Source organism: Bos indicus, chromosome 14 (assembly GCF_029378745.1).
Source record: "Bos indicus isolate NIAB-ARS_2022 breed Sahiwal x Tharparkar chromosome 14, NIAB-ARS_B.indTharparkar_mat_pri_1.0, whole genome shotgun sequence".
NCBI classification, from domain to species: Eukaryota; Metazoa; Chordata; class Mammalia; order Artiodactyla; family Bovidae; genus Bos; species Bos indicus.
Window position 1 is genome coordinate 60,757,345 of NC_091773.1, and position 24,630 is coordinate 60,781,974.

Consider the following 24,630-nt stretch of genomic DNA (forward strand, 5'->3'; position numbering starts at 1 on the left):
ATGTTGAACTGCAATATCTATAAGGTCCCCTTTAATGATGAAACACTTTGCTCCCAGAGTATATCTTGTTTCATGGATTCTGGGCAAATGAACATAGAAATACAACATGATTTTAAGGTATGCCATCATCAGAAAAGGCATGGCATAGTCTAGAAAAGTCAAAGTTCAGTCAACACTAAGGCTTTCAAAATAATATATGTTCCATAGTCACAATAACTAGTACTCTCGTTTGTAGGAACTTTTATCCCAAGCATACTTTTCTAAAAGAACCACCTACTACTACCTACCAAGGAAGTTAAAGATACACTCTCAAAATATTATACCTTGTGACTTTTGCATTTTAATTCTCATGGTTGGATATTAGGGCATAAAGAACTTAGCCAAAACCAATCAGGATATAAAATACTAACTGAAAAGATAAACAAGTTTATAGATAAATGTTTTACTGATTATTTGGTTTTAAAGAAATGTACTTCTCTTCAATCTAACACCTTTGATAATGCATTATCTACAAGAAGGGTTATTAATAGTTTTGTAAGATGGATCTACTTCTCATCCCCTTAAAACAGAGATCATCAGGATGAGTTTGCGTAGTTGCTCTTCAGTGCCAGGTTTTGAAGGGAGGGTGACTGAGTCTAGGGTATCGCTATTGCTTTCTTCTACTTTCCTCACTTGGCCATCACCTTAAACTATATGCAAACAATACTGCAAGCAAACAAGCTATCAACCAACATATTAAAAGTCTTGTGACTCTTTACTTATAAAATATTTCATAGTAAAGAATCTGTAAACATGGGTGATCATTTGGAATACTTAGTGTTTAAGAAAACACAGACCCTATCATTATATTATTACTTTAAAAGAGAACATCTGTAAGGGTCTGGTAACAAGGTAAATTACCAATGTTGCTGGTGGGAGTATCAGTGATGTATCTCTGAAAGGCACCATGACAAAATGTATCAAAAGCGTTTAAAAAACATGCCTATCCTTTAACCTGTCACTTTTACTTTCAGGATTTACCCTAAGGGAAAACAGCAATGATCATAGATTTAGCAAGAATACTATTTACTGCAGAATTGATTGTAATAGTAAAACACATACATACACAAAGGCAAAACCCCCAGAAATGTCCAATGGTAGAGGACGTTTAAATAAGTCATGTTCATCAATAAAATAGAATATACCTTTGAAAATGCTGTTGTAAATAAATATTTATTAACATAAAATATGTTCTTGATATGGGAGAAAGGGTGAGAAAGCAGATATCTGCAGTTTAGGTTTGGCTGGCACACATACCAAATATGGATTCACTCTACCACTAGGGCACACAAGCAAATTCAAATCCCAGAGTGACACAGAGTCACAAACAGAAAAGAAAAGAAATTCATATAAATAGAAATAAACATATCTTGCTAAACTGGGTAGTTCAGGAAACCTAGATTCACAGATGACTCACTAGCTACCTGCACTAAAGGAATAAAGGGAATGTAAAGAAAAATAAAATATGTTTCAGATGTTTATGTTCTCAGGAAAAGAAGTACAAGTGTATACAGAAAGAAATCTAAAGGATGTACTGTGAACAGTGTAAAATGGTTTTAATTTTCTCTGGTTGGTATTATGCTTTTTAAAAATGTTCTTTTTTTTCTATTTTGTTTTTTCCAAAATGAACATAAAAGTTATCGGTAACCAGAAAAAAAAATTAAAACAATCAGACAAATGAAAAAAGCAAAGCAGGACTAAAACAACTCAATTTGCATAGTTCATTCCATAGGCTAAAGGCACAGCATGGCTTTCAAGCTAATTCCATGAGATTACTACACACTAATACTGGGCACTGATATAGGATGCTCAATTCCAGAAAGAAACAGTGTTTTCACATTCTGAATATGGTTTTATGCATGTTTCTGATTTTTGGCATTGGAAAATAATGAAAAAGTTTATATATGTAGTAGTCTTGAAATATGAAAAATTGTCAGTACAAGCAATTAACTGTAGTTGTTTAAAGTTGTATCCTGAAAGATTTTTTAAAGGGCAAATCTCGTATCACCTATAATTAGGAGAAAGGATTTCTTTGGAAGGAATGATGCTAAAGCTGAAACTTCAGTACTTTGGCCACCTGATGCGAAGAGTTGACTCATTGGAAAAGACTCTGATGCTGGGAGGGATTGGGGGCAGGAGGAGAAGGGGACGACAGAGGGTGAGATGGCTGGATGGTGTCACTGACTCGATGGACGTGAGTCTGAGTGAACTCTGGGAGTTGGTGATGGACAGGGAGACCTGGTGTGCTGCAATTCATGGGGTCGCAAAGAGTCGGACACGACTGAGCGACTGAACTGAACTGAATGAAAGGCGATGAAATACTTATAGTCTCCAAAGACTTAATTAGCATATTTAAGGGATTATAGGAGTTACTGATTAAACAAAATGTTTATAGATAAAAACTATTCATTAACAGGTTTAAATGAGTACAACTAAGTAGTTCGGCTGTTAAGATAACAAGCAAACACAGGACAAAGATAAACTCTTGAGTTTGTGAGAGTACAAACATAAGAGTAACATTGTAAATAAAATACACAGTCATGAAAAAATATTTCATCATATTGAGAGGTGGGAAGGTGATCAGGAGAGAACCTGCCCAAGGAATTAGAGACTGGAGTGACTCAGAATTGTTATGAATGAAGTAGAGAGGGCCTACCAGCTCCCAGAATGGAGTATGAGAACTGCAGTGCAGGGGCAGAAAAGACACTGGAATGGGACTATTTATAACATCTTAGGCTAGTAAGTGGTGCTAGAGAAGACTGCTGCTGCTGCTGCTGCTAAGTCACGTTAGTCATGTCCGACTCTGTGTGACCCCATAGACGGCAGCCCACCAGGCTCCCCCGTCCCTGGGATTCTCCAGGCAAGAACACTGGAGTGGGTTGCCATTTCCTTCTCCAGTTCATGAAAGTGAAAGGTGAAAGTGAAGTCGCTCAGTCGTGTCCAACTCTTAGCGACCCCATGGACTGCAGCCTACCAGACTCCTCCGTCCATGGATTTTCCAGGCAAGAGTACTGGAGTGGGTGCCATTGCCTTCTCCGCTAGAGAAGGCTGGGAGGATGTAAAAGTTAGAAGACAACAGGAATAATGATAGAGTAGGAAAAAAACCCCACAGAGATGAGCCAAAATCCCAACCATTATGCAACCTTGAAAGCCTTAATTCTCTTTCTTGTATTCTTGGAGGCATGTGCCAAGAGCTAACTGAATACCCATCACTACAACTCAGACTCGACTGCACCCATTGTGAGTCACTGAGTGGATATCTGGCTTTGGAGTGCCATTTCTTGATTCTGGCATATACCTTGTGGGGAGGGGGAAAGGAGGATAACAAACTCTGCTAAAACCCTGCTCTTCACCTCATCAAGTATTTTTTCTATATTAAATATTATTTCCTTCCTAAAATGTGGAATTCAAAATGATTATGATCCTACATTATAATTTAATAGACAATATTTCATTTACTCAAATGACCATCTACAATTTTAGGCTAGTGGAATAGTAACCATTTATTCAAATGTTTATTGCATATATATTCCCACAAATGCAGGGATACAAGAATGGTATGACATAGGCTCTTTTAATTAATGTACGCATAGATATATCAGCATGTAAAATGCAAAGATGGCTGCATGAGAATGTTTAGAATTAAGAGTCCAATGACCAGTTCTAATGTCATTAAACCTTAATTAAGTTAGATGATCAAGAAAAGATCTCTCTCTGAGGAGTATAAAAAAACTGAGTTCCTCATGCTAATTCGTTGATTCCTGGAGATGACCAGAATTTGAACATTTGGTATTTTTAACAATAATTCAGGTACTGTATATAAATACATTCTATCAATGCACTATAATGTATCAGTATATTATCTAAGTGTACTTGAGTGTGTGTATTTGTCTATGCTACAAAGTTGATGTCTAGAGTTAGGGAGGAATATTTAGCTAATCAACAGATTGTTTTTTAGTCAAAACATCTTCCTTGACTATATCATTAGTAATGAAACTGTGTTTAATGTTCCTAAGTCTTGGATCTCAGGATAGGAAGCAGTGCCTTGCTGATTAAAGAGCTGATCCTTGCTTATTTGGAACGAGTGGAAATGAGTCCTATCACTTTTGGGCAGAAGCATTTGATTGGTTGTGTTCAACTCCAACTTCCCTTTCCCTCTGCTGCTGGGACTGTGAAAGGCAGAGCCTCTATCGGACTGAGCCCCTGAGTGACTATAATTTTTGTTGATTATGCAACTAAGAATTCAGGGTTGTTTATAACAGCAGCACAATTTAATATGTCTTGAATAGCAAAGTCAGGAGAGACTGCCTATGAAAAAATCAATTAGGAGTTTATAGCCTAGCAAATCCCATGGATGGACGAGCCTGGTAGGCTGCAGTCCACAGGGTTGCTAGGAGTCAGACATGACTGAGCAACTTCACTTTCACTTTTCACTTTCATGCATTGGAGAAGGAAATGACAACCCACTCCAGTGTTCTTGCCTGGAGAATCTCAGGGATGGGGGAGCCTGGTGGGCTGCCGTCTATGGGGTCACACAGAGTTGGACACGACTGAAGCAATTTAGCAGCAGAGCAGCAATAGTTCTGGGAAAGGAAATAGGAACTTAGGCTCCATTGCTACTACTAATGGAAAACAAAGCTAATGTAAAAGTTATCTAGAAGGAACCATCTATACAGCTTAGTATCTGGACCTAAGAATAAGATATAATCATAGCTCAAATTGATAAGCATTTATGATATTCCAAATGCTTGTCCAAGTGCTTTCTATGAATTAACTCATGTAATTGTCTTAAAGAGGACTTTCATAGTGGCTCAGGAGGTAAAGAATCTGCCAGCAATGCAGGAGATCCAGGTTTGGTCCCTGGGTCAGGAAGATCCTCTGGAGAAAGCAATGGCAACCCATTCCAGTATTCTTGCCTGGGAAATTCCATAGACAGAGGTACAGTCCATGGGGTTGCAAAGACTCAGGCATAACTGAGAGACTAACATTTTCACTTTCAGTTCTCTTAAAGAAGAGAAAATGGAGGCCCTTAGAGAGTATAGTGTTTGCCAAGTGGTACTGATTTAGGAAACAATAATCAACACTGGACCAGTGGAATTTCCTGATGGAGAGGTTCAGTGGAAGAACTAAAGAGCCTCTTGATGAAAGTGAAAGAGGAGAGTGAAAAAGTTGGCTTAAAGCTCAACATTCAGAAAACTAAGATCATGACATCTGGTCCCATCACTTCATGGCAAATAGATGGAGAAACAGTGGAAACAGTGGCTGACTTTATTTTTTGGGCTCCAAAATCACTGCAGATGGTGATTGCAGCCATGAAATTAAAAGACGCTTACTCCTTGGAAGGAAAGTTATGACCAAACGGGACAGCATATTAAAAAGCAGAGATATGACTTTGCCAACAAAGGTCCATCTAGTCAAGGCTATGGTTTTTCCAGTAGTCATATATGGATGTGAGCGTTGGACTATAAAGAAGGCTGAGTCCCAAAGAATTGATGGTTTTGAACTGTGGTGTTGGAGAAGACTCTTGAGAGTCCCTTGGACTGCAAGGAGATCCAACCAGTCCATTCTAAAGGAGATCAGTCCTGGGTGTTCATTGGAAGGACTGATGTTGAAGCTGAAACTCCAATACTCTGTCCATCTGATGCGAAGAGCTGACTCATTTGAAAAGAGCCTGATGCTGGGAAAGACGGAAGGCAGGAGGAGAAGGGGAGGACAGAGGATGAGGTGGTTGGATGGCATCACTGACCTAATGAACATGAGTTTGAGTGGACTCTGGGAATTGGTGATGGACAGGGAGGCCTGGCGTGCTGCAGTCCATGGGGTCGCAAAGAGTCGGACACAACTGAGCGAATGAACTGAACTGAACTGAACTGAGGTTCAGTAGGAGCAGGCGGTACACTCAGGCCAAGTGCTCAAGGGAACAGTCAGGGCTAAACAGAGAGAACCAACAAGTATTTGAACAGGAGAGGACAGATGAAATTAGGATGGCCTAAAAATTAGGATGGAAATGGTCTTTCCATTCTTGAAAGTGAAAGTGAAGTCGCTCAGTCGAGTCGACTTTCCACCCTTCTTGGAGGAGGAAATGGAAACCCACTCCAGTATTCTTGGCTGGAAAATTCCATGGACAGAGCAGCCTGGTAGGCTGCAATCCATGGGGTTACAAAGAGTCAGACATGACTGAACAACTGAGACACGCAAGAACAAAGGCAGGCTAAGAGGGTAGAGAGAGAGAAATGAAAAAGATTGAAATGATAGTCCAAGGATTACTTATATTTAAAGATCAGGAAAAGAAGAGTGACTGAGGTGAATAGAGATGCATTTTTAGAAATAAGAATAATAGTATAGAGTCAAATTCCACAGAAGACAAGAATGAGGTTCAGGAAAGTTGTAGTGGTCAAATGATACAGAGTTAATTACCAGGAACATTTAAGAAAAGCTACAGATTTAGAGGTGTGGAGGACACAAACGACCCTTAAGAAAGCAGCTATTGAAATTCCTTCAAGATGGAGAAATACATGAGTTTAAAAACATGAATGTTTGATTTAGAACATTAAATTTTTATGCTGTGAGGAATTCTACTAAAGGGGAATAACAGGAATTCATCTGTGTATCTGTTAAATAAAACTGTCTTACCACAATTTCTAGAGGGTTACCAGAAATGTTTCTTTTACTCATTGGTCCTCTTTTTCCTAACTTAGCAAATGAGGTTAAAGATCATTGTTAAGGTACTTTTAAACTCTGGATTTTTATGACCATAATACCTCCGTTGAAGTGGTTTTTTAAATTAATCTCTTTCAAATTTTCATGGTTCTTTTTTTTTTTTAATTCAGCTTTGCCTATTGTTCCCCACAATTTTCCTTGATATATATATTTTAAGCAAAAACATGTCTCACTTCACAAGTTTTTAGAATAAATTTCATAATTCTAATCCATCAACTCACCATATATATAAAATCTCCTTTAATTTTTCTATTGGGCTTCTTTCATAGCTCAGTTGGTAAAGAAGTTTTCTATTATTTCATCTGAACTTTTCAGCTAACCTCATTATTTCTATATATAAATCTTTTAGGCAGAAGTATACTTCCCTCTGGCTTATTTTCATGTTAATTTGTTGTTGTTGTTGTTAACCACATGATTACATGGTACTTCTCAATAACAGGAAAAAGAAAAGCTCCATGATAAATTATCAGAAGGGACACTCACTGACCTATTACTTCAAGGATAAATTTACATTTTTTACCATTCTTACTAATGTCAAAGGAACACTAAGAGTTAAAATTTTGTGAAAAAAAGTGAGAACTTGATTTATTCTTGCTAATCATGCAGCTCTATAATCAGTGTATCAAGTTTTGTATTTAACAAATGATGAATATGCTGCACTATTGAAATGATTACAGTACATAAAAATTCACATTATGCTGCTAAAAATAGCACTGAAAGCTAAACTATAATATGAAAGCATTCTTGGACTATAACTAACCTATATAAAATCACTAAATATTGAGTTTCAAAATGTATAAAAATGTATAAAGTGAAGTGAAAGTCGCTCAGTTGTGTCTGACTATTTGCGACCGCATGGACTATATAGTCCATAGAATTCTCTAGGCCAGAATGTATAAATGGTTATAAATTAAGAATATTAATTCCTCAGACTTTAAAGTACAAAAGATATTAGTTCCATATTTTGAAAAATAGTGGATACTCTTGAGTTTTTTCTTTTGAAAACTTGATTGCAAATCAAATTCAAGTTAAAAAAAATCTACTTTGTATAATCACATTGCAACATTTCAGAGACTGAGAACATACTTTAAACCTACATCTTGATGAAATTTAATTACTATCTATAAATTCTTATATCTAATTAAAATTAATGTTTCAAGAAAAATCTACCAGATTTTCTAGTAGAAGAATAGAAGAATCTACCAGAATTTCTGGAGTCCTAAAGGATTAAAAAAAAAGAAAGAAATTCATTCTAGAATTATTTTCAAGAGGCCATATATACATCGTGTTTAGTTGCTCAGTCACGTCCAACTCTTTGTGACCTCATGGACTACAGCCAGCCCACCAGGCTCCTCTGTCCATGGGGATTCTCCAGATAAGAATACTGGAGTGGGTTGCCATGGCCTCCTCTAAGGGATCTTCCCAATCCAGGAATCAAATCCAGGTCTCCCGCATTGCAGGTGGATTCTTTACTTCTGAGCCACCAGGGAAGCCCAAAATATACATTACCTATACATTATACCTTTATATTTTGAAACAAGGATGCCTTGTTGGAAATTGTCTACATTTTCCTTATACTTGTCTGACAATAACTGAGACAAAGAAGTTGTTTCTTGCCCTTTTATCTTTCTGAGCATGTGTGGGAGTCAGGTAAAAAGATTTGTAAAGAACCAGAAATAACTTCCATGTTCCAAGTTCTTGGGATCTGTGGCATTATATATATATATACATATATATATATATATATATGCACACACACACATTTATATATATGTGTGTGTAAATATATATATACACACATTATATAATATATATACATTTGTACAACTTAACACCAACCACAGCAACATATATTACATTATTCTCCTGGTGAGCTTTGCCTTGTTGCAGTAGTAAGGGCTTTCTTCTCAGAAAAGTTAGCCTTTTTCACAGAGAGCAGGGCTCAGGAGACTGGGCTATTGGACGTGGAAATGTCAGTAAAGAGGAGGAGCACACTGTGCTTCCTGAGACAGTGCTCTCGTTAGTTATCAGGTTTGCTTGCTTGCAACAAAATTAGGGTTCTGGTGCGAGCCTGTTCAGTCGCTTCAGTTGTGTCTGATTCTTTGCAACCCTATGGACTGTTCTATAGCCTGCCAGCCTCTTCTGTCCATGGGATTCTTCAGGCAATAATAAAGTGGGTTACCTCCAGAGGATCTTCCCAACCCAGGAATTGAACCCAGGTCTCCTGCATTACAGGTGGATTCTTTTAACACTAAGCCACCAGGGAAGCCCTAGGGTTCTGGGCTTAGAGGTCAAAAAAACAAGGAGCTTGTTCGTCAACAGAATGTACCAAAAGGCCAATGATTACAGATATTTAAAAATATCTAAACAGCAAAGCTCCAGGTGAAATTTTTTTGTATTTCTTAGTTCAGTTTTAGTGGATATTAAACAATTAAGGTCTAAACAGAGCGTGTATGTGCATATGTGTATCGATTATGTTCAGTTCAGTTCAGTCGCTCAGTCGTGTCCGACTCTTTGCGACCCCATGAACTGCAGCACACCAGGCCTTCCTGTCCATCACCAACTCCCAGAGTCCACCCAAACCCATGTCCATTGAGTCGGTGATGCCATCCAACCATCTTATCCTCTGTCGTCCCCTTCTCCTCCTGCCTTCAATCTTTCTCAGCATCAGGGTCTTTTCCAATGAGTTAGCTCTTCTCATAAGGTGGACAAAGTATTGGAGTTTCAGCTTCAGCATCAATCCTTCCAATGAATATTTAGGGTTGATTTCCTTTAGGATGGCCTGGTTGGATCTTGCTGTCTAAGGGACTCTCGAGAGTCTTTTCTAGCACCACAGTTCGAAAGCATCAATTCTTTGGCACTGAGCCTTCTTTATGGTCCAACTCTCACATCCAGACATGACTACTGGAAAAAACCATAGCTTTGACTAGACAGACCTTTGTCAACAAAGTAATGTCTCTGCTTTTTAATATGCTGTCTAGGTTTGTCATAGTTTTCCTTCCAAGGAGCAAGCATCTTTTAATTTCATGGCTGCAGTCACCATCTGCTGTGATTTAGGAGCCAAGAAAATAGTCTGTCTTTGTTTCCATTGTTCCCCATCTATTTGCCATGAAGTAATGGGACCAGATTCCATGGTCTTAGTTTTTTGAATGTTGAGCTTTAAGACGACAGCTTTTTCATTCTCTCCACCTTCATCAAGAGGCTCTTTGCCCCGAACCATCCTATGGCCTGTACCAGGCAACTAGAGACCACCCCTATAACCCAAAGCCCAGCTTGCAGAAATTATTCAGATTAGCCAATCTTAAACTTTATTCTGCCCTTTCTTATCTTTCTTGCCCCAATAAAGGTTCTGGCCTTGATTTTTCTCTCACTCCTGCCCCTTCTGCCTCCTGACCTTCCCAGTTGCTCTGCATGGTGTAGTATGCCTGCCTTCTTTTTCACGGGACAAAGTTTATTACAAACTTTGTTTTCCTGAGTCCCTCCTGTGTCCCCTCTTGTGGCCATACCTGACTGACCACCACACAGAACAAAGAACAATATGTATGTGTATGTATATAAAATAACCACACTTCTTGTCAAGAACCATGACTTATAGCCCTATTTAATAAATTTAGAAAAACTAATAGAGGGGATATGAAGCAAAACCCTCAGAAGCTTTAATGTGTAAATTACTTTGTAAGTATAGCATGGAATTAGGTTAAGACTTAACTTGCATATTTTAAATCGAATTTAGGCATTTCATGTGGAAAACAAAATACTTTCTATAATAAGTAATTCTTTGTCATTAAAATATAACTTTTGTTGTCTCATTAAATGAATACTGGCAATTTCCCTTTGAAAAAATGCAGTGTTGATACATCTAATGTCTTGAAATGTCCGAGATTATCCCTTTATTCATCCTACAGAAAATTTTCATGTAAAAATGTGCAAATACATGATTTAGTTTAGTATATTTGCTTAGCTTGTGTTTGTGCATGTAGACAATGTTCCAGTCATCATTACCCAAGTATAAGCTTGCTTTTTACATGTCACTCAGAACTCATGAAGAACAGAAAGACTGTAGTCTGTTTCAGTGATTATAATGACAGTAATATTTTGACAAAATGCCCTGGGTCATATATACTGAATCTTCCTTGGAGCCATTTAGAGGAAAGCCTTCAGATTGTTAGAAATCTAAACTTATCTTTTCTTCTCAGATTTCAAGTCAGTCAGTTCTACAAAGATTGTGAATTTCTGTTCTGGAATGATGTCTTGGTACACACAACACTAGTCTTTTAAGGCTGTTAGCATTTTTTAGTCTAGTGCGTGGTTTTTAAAGTTTCCCTTCTATTATGAGCAATTTGAAAGACAAAGACTAACATGATTAAACCATGAAGTATTATTTTTAAAAAGAAGCTAAATTTTTCTGAGCTAAAGTATGCTTTAATATTTAGGATATCTAATATAAATGTGAGGCATTAAGTATTGCATCTTTGGCCCCAATGAACAAATTAAAATATACAGTGCGAGTGTTAAAAATAAATCTATGGTTCTCTGAGTATCAGTATTTTATAAATTTCCTTTAGTTGGACTAATCAACAAAATGATTTTTTAGGTTTTTCTACATTTTGTTTGCCAAAAATAAGTTAAAGAGTTACTGTTCAACAAGCTTCAAAGAAAAACAAATTATATTTAAAATAGGCCTAATTCTTCATACTGGGGTGATGAGGGAGTTCTACTTCTCAGATTCTCTTAAGCTTAGGTCATGGTCTCTCACAGGAAAAGTTTTATACTTGATTCTTAGGTACTTGTACTTCAACAATATTAGTGATTTATTCAAGGCAACAAAATCTGATAAAAATCTGGTAAAATTAAAGAGGTGAAACATACATTTAGGTTCAAAGTCAGACACAGATTTCTATCCTATTTCTGTCATTTAATAGTTCATGACCTTGAGTTTACTTCTTAACTTGTTCTGAGCTTTTTCTCTTCTTTTTATTATATATCCTTCCACTTGAAGCTACATGGGGCAAGAACTTTCTTTCTTTTGTTCACTGCTAAAGCTCAGGTTTCAAAATAATGTCCAAGAATCTACACTATAACCTGGGCACATTTGTGCCAAAAGTCCTCACATGAAACATTAGACTATTATCTTCTAAGGTTTGTGTTGAAAACTGACAACAAAAATTAATTTAAGGATATTATGACTTCCACTGTGGTTAGCTACTTTATGAAACTAATACAGTCCCATTTTCTATTGATTTTGAGAAGCCAAAGGCTAGAAAATAACTTACATAATAAATATCTATTCACTATAATGAAATAATAAATGTGAATAGAATTTAAGCAGGTTGTAAATGTTGTCTCAAACATACTTCTCCTGCAGTGTATTTATAGGCTGCTTCTGCTTTCGTGGCTATTTATCTACTATAAGTTTTCTTTAATGAACATAACCTGCCACTTCTCTCAAAATCACAATGGTGATTTTAGATGGTGAATTTGGATGGTGAATAATGAATTGCACATACAAACGCAAATACAAAGTATTTTTTCACCTTAACATTTCTTATAGTATTCAATTAGAAGCATATAAAAAGCTTGATGTATTTTATGTTGCACTGAATATTTATAATATGATTTTGATTTTAAATGTTGAAACCAATAATGTTGTTAATTGCCATTAAGTGGAAACTCTAAATTTTAAACGTAAAAATGTAAATTTAAAATGCATCATTTATTCCATTCTATAGAATTAAAGGCTTTCTTGGTGGTTCAGATAGTAAAGAATCTGCCTGCAATGCAGGAGAGCCGGGTTCGATCCCTGGGTTGGGAAGATCCCCTGGAGAAGGGAACAGCAACCCACTCTAGTATTATTGCCTGGCAAATCCCATGGACAGAGGAGCCTGGAGGGCTACAGTCCATGGTGTTGCAGAGTTGGACATGGCTGAGCGACTTTCACTACTACTATAGGATTAAGTCCTTACATTTAAAAATTCTTTTTTTTTTTTTAAATTTTACTTTATTTTTAAACTTTACAATATTGTATTGGTTTTGCCAAATATCGAAATGAATCCACCACAGGTATACATGTGTTCCCCATCCTGAACCCTTCTCCCTCCTCCCTCCCCATACCATCCCTCTGGGTCTTCCCAGTGCACCAGCCCCAAGCATCCAGTATCGTGCATCGAACCTGGACTGGCGACTCATTTCATATATGATATTATACATGTTTCAATGCCATTCTCCCAACTCATCCCACCCTCTCCCTCTCCCACAGAGTCCAAAAGACTGTTCCACAAATAGAAACTATAAATCTTCAGAATTTTTGCATGATTATGCTATAGAGTAATATACAATGAAACTATTAAATTGCCCAAGATTTATCATTAGTCTTTTAAAGTCAAATTTATATAAATCAACACAATTATGCCATATGTATGTGTGTGTGTGTGTGTGTATGTGTATATATATATATATATATTTACAAATAGGCACATGTAAAAAGTTTAATGAAAAAAATTATGGTAAATATGACTATGGTAAAAGGATTGTTGATACTAAAAGAGACCAGAACTTTGTAGCAGTTTGAGCTTATTTACTTTTTAAAAAACTATTTTTCTAACAAATAAGTATTTTTCCTTACCAGGATTTCTTAAGCTGCTCTCTTAGGAGAAACCCAGAGCTTAACTTTGTGTTATTTTGTTGAACTATACTTCCTGAAGTCTCTGGATCTGCACTGCCCAGTACTACTGGCACCGGCACATGTAGCTCATGAACACTTGAAATGTGCCTCCTCCAGATTGTGATGCACTGTGTCATACACACACTGGATACACTGCACACTGTAATATACACAAGGTTTAGAAGCCTTAGTACACTCCCCAAAATAATAAAATATGCATTAATCTTTTTGTGTGTGCTCAGTCGCTCAGTCGTGTTTGTCTCTTTGCCACCCCATGCACTGTAGCTCGCTGGGCTCCTCTGTCCATGGGGATTCTCCAGGCAAGAATATTGGAGTGCGTTGCCATGTCCTCCTCCAGGGGATCTTCCTGACCCAGGTTTCCTGCATTGCAGGTACATTCTTTAAAGACTGAGCCACCAGGGAAGCCCATTAATCTTTTTCTATAGGTTAAAATTTGATATAAGAATATTTTGGACATACTGGATTAAATAAAATATATGATTAATTTTACCTGCTCCTTTTAATTTTTTAATGTCTATGCAAATATTTAAACTTAGAAATTTGGGCTTACATTATATTTTTCTTAGATGCTGCTGCTCTAGATGACTGATTTAAATGGCATATACAGATTCCAGCAAAATATTTGAAATAAGATGTATTTTCCTATGTAAAGCATTATTTCCTTTTGATATTAATTACTGTTGTGCTGTGAATAGAGTGAACTAATGAAAAACTTTATAAAGGTAATTAAATGCTATCATATACAAAATATTAAGCTTAATACTAAAATTAACAACTATAATATCTGTGCATACTAAATGGCTTCAAGTTGTGTCCAACTCTTTGCGACCCTATGGACCGCAGCCTGCCAGACTCCTCTGTCCATGGGATTCTCCAGGTAAGAATACTGGAGTGGGTTGCCATGCTGTCCTCCAGGGAATCTTCCAAACCCAGGGATCAAACCTGCATCTCTTATATCTCCTGCACTGGAGCCACTTGGGAAGCCCCAACTATATAATGACACTCAAAACAAAATTCATTTGAAAGTGAAAATATAAAGCAGTAAATGAATATTTAACAAGTAAAATTAAAAAGATGAAGCAGACACATGCCCTAAAAATGAACAATCTATTTTTCTATTTTGATACTTATTTGGACATATGTATTTCAACTCTGTTAAGTATAATGATACCTTTCCTTGAACAAAGAATATCTATGATCTGCATATCTAGTAAGAAAAATAACTATCTACTGGGAAGTCAATTTAGTTTACTAGGAGACTCATATTCAAGATGCAGTGCATGACTCATGCTATAACTGAGCTGTCAAAATAGTTTGTGCCTCAGTTGCCCTCTTATGTAAAATGGGGAAAATAATACCCCAACCATATTCAGAAAGTTGCAAAGACGTTTTTCTATCTACTTTTTTTCTAGCTCATTTCATCAGCTATCCTTATTTTTAAATAATGTAAGACCTTTGATTTCTTCATTTTTTTCTCCAATTATCAACCCCCTCATCTTTACTTACATTTAACTTGACACTATAGCCCATCATTTCAATCACTCTTTTGCAAATACTCTCAACTTTTTTAGTATCCCTCCTCATGTAGCATCCAACTGGCAGAACCTTTTGATGAGTCCTACCATTTGTTTCTTCTGTGCCTACCTCTCAACGCTGCTGCTGCTGCTAAGTCGCTTCAGTCGTGTCCAACTCTGTGCGACCCCATAGACGGCAGCCCAACGGGCTCCCCCGTCCCTGGGATTCTCCAGGCAAGAACACTGGAGTGGGTTGCCATTTCCTTCTCCAATGCATGAAAGTGAAAAGTGAAAGTGAAGTCGCTCAGTCGTGTCCGACTCCTAGCGGCCCCGTGGACTGCAGCCTACCAGGCTCCTCCGCCCATGGGATTTGCCAGGCAAGAGTACTGGAGTGGGTTACCATTGCCTTCTCCCTAAACAGCTGAGCACTGTTGAAAAAAAAGCAAAATTCAGTAGGACATATTGGTTCTATAATCCACTGTCACCAGCCTCAAGTTACTCTACACCCCTGCTCCCCACTCTCCACAATAGCCACATTTTTATTAGATGCTGCTGCTCTAGATGACTGGTTTAAAACGGCGTAGACAGATTCCAGTAAAATCTTATAGCGTTTTCTCAGACTTTTATGTCTCCATTATATAAATTATATCACTATTGTTTGCTTTCTTCTAGTGGAACTCAGTCTATTTTTCAGTGTATTTCAGCAGCCCCGGACCTGCTACTTGGCACGAAACAGCTCTAAAAAATAGAATTACCTGAATAAGTGAATTCAATAAATTCATGATATGAATGAATGCTCCTAGTAATGTAGGGATAATTAAATACTAATGTTTAAGCTGCATCTAGTAATTTTCATAAGTCATTTTGGTGCTCAATAAATATTTGCTCATGATAAAGAAAACAAAACTTCATAATAAATGCTTTAGAAATAGAAGTTAATTAATTTGTATATACACTATGTACAAAACACTGGAGTCAATACTATGGCAATTATAAAGAAAAATAAGACACAATATTTGTTCTAAAATCCAGTGTGCTAAGTGAAGCATAGAGACAACATATACCCTAGGCAACAGGGCTTCCCTGGTGGCTCAGACGGTAAAGAATCTGACTGCAGTGCAGGAGATCCAGGTTTGATCATTAGGTTGGGAAGATCCTCTGGAGAAGGAAATGGCAACCCACTCGTGTTCTTGCTTGGAGAATTCCATGGACAGAGGAGCCTGGTGGGTACAGTCCATGGGGTCACAAAGAGTAGGACACGACTGGAGTGACTAACACTTTCACTCTCATACCCTAGGCAAGTAGGGTATATCAAGTCTGTATCAAGTAAATCCTAAAGACACTAAATAATAAAGAATTTCAGATAATAAGTTAAGCAATGTTACTGATCTCCTCTGTCCATCTGTAAACTTCACAATAGTCCCCCGTCCCACGTCGACCATGCAGTTACTGGATGCTGCACCCATTTATGCTTCTATGCTGATACTGAAAGCATTGCACTAATTTGGAGAAGCTTCCTTCTTTCTCCCACTTAAAATAATCCTTGTGCCTTCCATTATATTTAGGTTACATCTTCCACAATGTGTGGATATTCAAAGCATTAAAAGAATCTAGTCTACACTGTTTTGCTTTGCTACTCGGTTGCTTTTTAAAGTAGGGATGTAAGGCATAATCTAAGGAAGAAATTGTATTTGGATCTAGAATGGAATAACACTCAGAATTGCTACATCAGATTACATTTTAGCCCATGGAGCCCAAGACTTTAAAAACAACAAATACATTTTTCCCTTTACAAACTGAAGACATTTAGCTAGGCTATTTAAAACAGGTGAAAACACTCTAATAAGACATTTAGCCACTCTGCTAAAATGCTACTTAGCCTAGTATTATCAAATAAACAATTTTAATGAAAGAGGGCACAGTTGACTAAATAGTACCACTGTTATGTCAGAGAAAGCTTATTTTTATATCTTAATTCCTCAAAGATTAGAAAATAAAATGACTTATACTTGAGTATTTCAAATGTAACCTTTTGGTAACATTTTGAAAAGCCAATTACTCTTAGAAATGTCCCTGGGAATTGATACTCCAATATCCAACTCACCATCACAGAGGAACTTCTAAATATTCTCCACAAAACAGAATAAACACATTCTTGCCTGTGTTAGCTGCATGATCCTTCTGATCAGATGGTAAGTGTAGAGACAGTAAATTCGGTGCTAGACCATTCCCACTCCTAAAACTGCCACAGCTGGGGATCTTCCCAGGTACAACCAATGAGTTGTCATTTCATTAGACTCAGAAGACCTTCCCTGTTTCACTTGTTTTAAACAGAGTGGCTAAATACCTTTTCAATTTATGAATGTTTTCTGTGGCTTATAGACTCTTGGGCTAGGTGGACTAAGATGTGTCCTGATGTAGCAATGTGTTAGAGTACTGTAGACTGGATTCAGAGACTCTCCCCCCTTTTCCAACCTGTGAAAGAAAGGCCTGCATATGATAGATATGGGCAGAGTCTGTATCAGTTGGCTACAACTGAATTATCAAGCTAGTCTTTATTCCTAGAAATTTTAAATTAGTAGTACACGACTTTAAATATTGGCATTTCACATATAACTTTTACCTTTAAAGTTATAGTTAATATTTCTTTTTTATTCTAGCATTTTAGGAAATAATTATCAGTTCTTAGTATGTGTCTCTGCTATACATGATTTGTTAATTTTCATTTACTTGATCTTCAAACAATCCAATGAGGAAACTGTTATTATTACAATTTTATAGATGAGAAAACCGGGCACTGAGAGGCTAAGTAAGTTGTCCAAGGTCTACGCACAGGCAAGATAGTAAGTAGTGGAGCCAGGATTCCCATCCAACTGTCTGATTCCACAACCTTCACTCTTACACATTATACTGTATCCCACACACAGTATTCTTTCCACTCACTTATCCATTCTTTCTAACATTCAGTGAGAACTTACAAGCACTGGGCACTGAGTAGGATACTCAGAAGATCTGTGTTGAATTAACGGTTTTACCTCAAGTTTATTCTACTCTTAGAAATCCTTAGGTGACTTCTGAAGTAACTGTAATTTAAATGAAAACAAGTACAACTTTAATTGTACTTTAAGGCAATATTTTGGCAATATTAGCCAAGAACAGACATATTTATAGAAAAAATTAATCTGAAAGAAGTGAATGTTACAAAGAGATAACACAACTAAAATTTTATATATATACATATACGTATATATGGTATTATATGGGGCCTCCCAAGTGGCTCATGGGTAAAGAATCTGCAGTGCAGGAGATGCGGGTTCAATTCCTGGGTTGAAAAGATTTCCTGGGTCGGAAAGATTCCCTGGAGAAAGAAATGGCAACCCATTCCAGTATTCTTGCTTGGAGAATCCCATGGACAGAGGAGCTTGGTGGGCTACAATCCATGAGGTCACAAAATAGTTGGACATGACTTAGGACTAACCATATTTTCCTACCTTTTACAAAAGCCACTGAAATAATTTAACTTGTTCTTGATGACTGGGATAATAATTATAAATATCAGTTATTATTCTATGTTTCAGATAATTTGGAATTTAGGGCTGAAGAGGCACTAGCTTCACAGTGATGAAAACAGATTTGAAAATTTGTACTTTTTCTTTGATCCCTTATCTCTGGAGGAAGTGTTGGTATATAAAATCAAAGATGAAAGCAACTTTATCACAGGATGTTTACTGCTTTAAAAAATCATATTTTCACTAATGTCATCAAAGTGCTTTGGATTTTTAGTTCCATTCAAAATATCCTTCTCATACTACTTCAAAAACAACAGCTTCTAACATCTAATATATTGAATGCTTACTCCATGCTAGCCATTGTGTTAAGCACCTCATGTATATTTTATCTCATTTTATATTCATATTGAACTTTAAGGTAGGAAATTACCCCCATGTTGCTGATAAAGAAACTTGATTATTTGGGAAGTAACTTGCTCATGCTGACAAGTTGATGAGTAGTTTTAATTAAAACCCAGGTTTACCTGGTTCTAGAGACCATTTGCTTCAGAACTGTCTTCTATTGCAGGTCTGATGTACCCACCAATAAAGCCTCAGAGCTTCTTCTAAGATCAGTTTATACCCATCACTTGACTTGATTGATTAGCACAATTTCTAGCCATCAAAGAGTGGAAACACACAAGTGAGTTTGGAAATTATGTTTCACTGAAGTTGCAAAAATGTAGAAGAACCAAACATTATTTTCCATTTATGCATTAACTTATTTATTTATTTATTGGTTTGGTCAGTCTTTTATTTCATTCTGACAGTAATTTCTCAGCTTCCATACTTCTATTATTTTTCAGTAAGTAAAAGTTAGAATGGACTTGCATTTTACCACTTACAGTTAAGATATAAGGAAAATTGACCAAAGAAAATTCCAATTTCTCCCTACTAGAGAGAAAGGAATTTCTGGATCTGCAGGGGTCAAGAGAATACAAAAGTTGGCTTTTTTTTTGTGGCTGTGACACACAGCCTGTGGGATCTTAGTTCCCTGACCAGGGATTGGAACTAGGCCACACATTGAATGTGACAAGTCCCAACCACTGGACCAGCAGGGAACTCCCTAGAAGTTGGTTTTTATTAGGAAAATACTAGTTTTACTAGTATTTTACTAGTATTTAATACTGAAATAATTTCACTAGTCTACTTCCTAATTTCAAGCACAGAAACACTAAACTGTGCTTCTGAGGAAAATAAATTTTTAATACAAAGAGGGCCAGCAAAGATGAGTCTATTAAAATTTCACTTCTCACAAAGTTGGAAGAGACCCTCAAGATCAACAGCCATTCATTTATTCATCAAATATTTTGGAGCTGTGAATGCTTTTCCTCACAGATATGAAAGATTTTCATTTTTCAATGGTTAAATCTGTGACATTTTGGAAGGTCTAGGATTATAATTTTCTGACACTGGGATTGATGTACATTAAAAAAAAGATAATAAATTCTTATTTGTTTTCAAACTGGAGACACTTGGTTTACTGTCATGGTGGAAGTTGGCCATACTTATACATTATAATAATATCTTTATTCTCTAAGATTGTTCAGGAGATTTCCTGTGTTAATAGAAGCATTATTTGCAATGCCACAACATCCTTTGAAAGCTTTGACTGCTGACATTTTACTCAATTTACATAATTCTGTCTCTTAGTTTGAATAATAATAATGATAACAACAACCACTTATGTGCTATGCACTGTTTTATACATATCAAGTAATTTAAACCTCTTAAAGGATCTATGATGTAAGTACTATTATTATCCCAATTAAAGAAGAGAAGACTGCAAAGTCATAAACCTTGAGGAAGATGAGGAATCACAGCTCAAACAAAGGCAGTAGAACCCTAGAGCTTGCGCTGCCTCTCTTGAAGAGATGGAGCTCACCTTCTTAAAATACACATCGCTCAGTCAACTGGCATTTAAAAGTGTTTAGACTTTCTACTTGACCAGAAGTAGAGACACTTTGTTTTCAACTCAATCACTCAGAGGTGATTGGTCTCCTGGTCTTGATTTATATACGTGCATAACCGGTCCTTTATCCAGGGGAGTACAAACTAATTTTAAGGAATGTTTGAATTTCAGTCTTTCCTTTGCTGCCAATTCTCCCCTCTGGGTGTCTGCTGCTGACCGGCTTCCACTGCCTCTGCACTGCGCCTGCAGCTACTCACCACTATCTTTAATTCAATCTCTGCTCCTGTCACTTCTTGGTTTTCATATTCAGTGACAAAGCATTTATAGACATGACCAGTCAGTCAGTGTTCCTTGTTGTCCATGGGTCAAGCTGACAAATCACAGAATGCTGACTGTAATCTTTGTAATCTTTTCAATTTCTTTTCCTGCAGCTTGGACAATCTGCTTCTCTTTTGGCAAGGCTTTTGGGGATAATTCCAGAAACTTGAAGATCCTTCAGGTGAGCCAAACAACAAGGCAAGCAGTAAATTTTGTTCTTGAAGGATACTGTTCAATGGAAAAAGCATATGAAGTACACAATTTCCAGATGAATTAGATGAGCAGTTCTTATATTTTAGTTTTTTGCCAGAACCACCTGAAAGAGCTTTTCAGGAATACAATCTGCAGCCTAGTCCTGGAGATTTTAATATATTATTTCTAGCAAGAGAACCAGAACTCGCATTTTAAAGTTTCTCTGGTGATCTAATGCAGTGACCGTACAAACACCACAAAGAAACTCTGGTGTAGGCTAACAAAAAGTAATCTTATAAAATATCTTATTTAGGTAGTTTTGCCCTTTAGATTAGATAGAATTTTATGGTTAAATTCCCAAGTCTATCAGCAAGCAGACTGGATTACTGGATTTCTCCAGCTCAAGTTACTCACATTTTTGGAGCCATCTAACTAAAGGACTTCCCTGGTGGCTCAGATGGTAAAGCATCTGCCTGCAATACAGGAGACCCAAGTTTGATCCCTGGGTTGGGAAGATCTCCTAGAAAAGGAAATGGCAACCCACTCAAGTATTCCTGCCTGGAGAATCCCAGGGACGGAGGAGCCTGGTAGGCTACAGTCCATGGGATTGCCAAGACATGACTGAGAGACTTCACTTCACTTCTCTTCAACTAAAGGACATCTGCCTTATCTTTAATCAGTTCTTCGTATGCCTGGAGTCATGTTAGATGCCTCTTTGTGTTAAATTAGCATACACTTAAGAATCATTTTGGTTTGAAATGCTTGTTTTTCTTTCATGTATGGATATGATTGTATATCATTAAATATTTTTACTCTGGTTGATTTTAAATTTTGAGAAAAATAAAACAGTATTTTTGGTTCACCAGTTGGTATGATTGTACAAGCTTCATTTGGCTGACGGTGGTGGTTTAATCACTAAGTCATGTCTGACTCTTTGCCACCCCATGGACTGTAGCCCGCTAGGCACCTCTCCCCATGGGATTTCTCAGGCATGAATACTGGAGTGGTTTGCCATTTCCTTCCTCAGGGGATCTTCCTGACCCAGGGATCAAACCCTGGTCTCCTGCATAGTAGGCGGTCTTCTACATTGCAGGCGAATTCTTCACTGACTGAGCCACCAAGGAAGCCCAATTTGGTTGATAATTCCACACAAAAGGAGAAATCAACTTTGGAATTTTTTTTCATGTATTTATGTATAAATACTTTATTTGAAAATTAGCTAATTTTACTTTATATATTCTGTGTCTTATTAAATTTTTGACCTTACTATTTTCTTATGTTCCTGGAGTTAAAATAATTTTAACCACAGAAAGCTTTTAATATTTGACCATTTATATTTTGAGTTTTGAAAATAGTTTTAAGTTACTATGAAGAAACTTTAGACCTATATATTAAAACTGGTTTAAAAAAAAGTTAACCATCCTATGCAATTTTTCCCCCCCCATGGAACTGACTTTTATAGTCCAGTTTTTTTTTTTTTTTTGAATTTTTTTTTGGAATTTTATTTTATTTTTAAACTTTACATAATTGTATTAGTTTTGCCAAATATCAAAATGAATCCATCACAGGTATACATGTGCTCCCCATCCTGAACCCTCCTCCCTCCTCCCTCCCTGTACCATCCCTCTGGGTCGTCCCAGTGCACTAGCCCCAAGCATCCAGTATCGTGCATTGAACCTGGACTGGCATCTCATTTCATACATGATATTTTACATGTTTCAATGCCATTCTCCCATTAAAAAGAATACATTTGAATCAGTTCTAATGAGGTGGATGAAACTGGAGCCTATTATACAGAGTGAAGTAAGCCAGAAGGAAAAACACCAATACAGTATACTAACGCATATATATGGAATTTAGAAAGATGATAACAATAACCCTGTGTACGAGACAGCAAAAGTGACGCTGATGTATGCAATTTTTTTTGGTAATCTACCAGTGTTTTACATTTGGCTATATCCTATTCCTATATGAAATGTATTTAAGAAGTAACAGAAAGGTCTAGTTTGCATATCAAATGTTATTTTTTTAAATTAGCTACTATTATGTCTCAGTTTACGGTCCTCTTTCATTTCTATAATAAGAAATTTAGTGTAAATAATACCTGTCATACTCTTCAATTCTAAAGCACTACTTTAAAACTAGAGTAAATTTTTATTTCTAGAGGTTTTTATTTTTTAAATAGGAGAAATGTTGCCCAAGTAGAATGATCTGGGTGGCATTCCTCACTAATCTGTAGGACAGAGATGATTTTTTTGTGACTCAGATTTTTCAAAATTATTGCTTATAATAATTAGAATAAAAACTTTTTAGAGTTATTGAAACGTCACAAGGCCCCTTCATTTCCTATGATCCTACATTAAGTAAAATCAAGAAATACACAGGCGCTTCCCTGGTGGTCCAGTGGTTAAGAATCACCTGCCAGTGCAGGAGACATGTATTCGATCCCTGGTCTGAGAAGATCCCATGTGTCACGGGGCAACTAAGCCCGTGCATCACAACTACCGAGCCCGTGTGCTGCTGAAACCCATGCACCGAGAGCCCGCGCTCCGCAAGAGAAGCCACCGCAATGAGGAGCCCGCACGCCGCAACCAAGAGCAGCCACTGCTCACCACAACTAGAGAAAGCCTCCATGCAGCAACGAAGACCCAGCACAGCCAAAAATAAATACATAAACATAAATAAAATTTTTATAAAAGAAATACACAGTGGAATGAAGGTTAGCATTATAAAATAAACATTTTATAAAAGGTAATTAAATGTATTTTTTCAGATGGCAAAAATCTAGCCACTCCTATATTCAAAATACAATATTTTCTTTGCTTAAAAATGTCATTCTAATTCACTCTAATTTATTGAACAGTTTCGTGAGATAACATTATATAAAAATAATGTGACAACAATGCAAAGGCCTTAACAAATTGAAAATTAAGATATCAAAATATAGTGTCATTTGGTAAATAATATTTTCTTTTCTTTACTCATCAGTACAAGAAACTTTCTTTAGATTCATGTTTCTTGGCATCCTGAAAGGAAAAGAGTAATTTTTTGATCGTTAACTACACTATTCATGAATTATATAGGGTAATAGGAAATTTACTGTCTGAGACCACAGGAAATTTAAATGTCTGCAGAGGAAATAGTTTAAAATAATCTGAAAGTGGTATACTTAATGCCTTATTTTTTATTACTATAGCTTTAAAAACTAAAGTTAAACATGAAGTTAATATTTATTTCAATGACAATAAGTGGATTGTTTCTTGTTTTCTTTTGACAGACTATACGTGTGAATCCAAACAGAAATATGCAAATCCACTCTCCAATTAGCTTCAAGCCAATTTCATGCCTTACTTTTAATAATTCAAAGTTTTACTCTCCATCTGTTAAAAAATACTAACCCTTTAAATTTCCCAACTTTGCTTTCAACAGTCATAGTTACTACATATGTGAACACTGAGGTTTCTGCATTTTCCTTTCCCTTTGCTCCCTACACTGGGGTGTAAGATCACCCCTCCATCACCACAGGCTTCAGGGAACTGGACCCTGGAACTCCGTGTGCTCCTGGTTAGAAACCCCAACCGCAGCAAACAGTCTCGCCCCCACTATCAAGATTAATCTCACTAACTCTACTTGTCACAATGTGCTTCCCATTTGTTAAAAATAGAAGTGCTTTACTGTGGTTAAATAAAAATGAGTCCCAAACTA

The 24,630-nt window shown here is 36.7% G+C and overlaps 1 protein-coding gene across 30 annotated transcripts in view; it reads right to left on the bottom strand.

The window, feature by feature from the left end:
- Positions 1 to 24,630, bottom strand: part of RIMS2 (regulating synaptic membrane exocytosis 2) — a 609,863-nt gene that overhangs the window by 97,355 nt on the left and 487,878 nt on the right. Inside the window, exon 1 of one of the 30 annotated variants that reach the window (XM_070802817.1) lies at positions 15,086 to 15,217. The exons of the other annotated variants lie outside the window; for them this stretch is intronic. The gene's annotated coding sequence lies outside the window, so the exon portion shown is untranslated. Of the gene's footprint in view, positions 1 to 15,085; positions 15,218 to 24,630 lie in introns of those variants that run through there. 30 annotated transcript variants of the gene reach the window in all.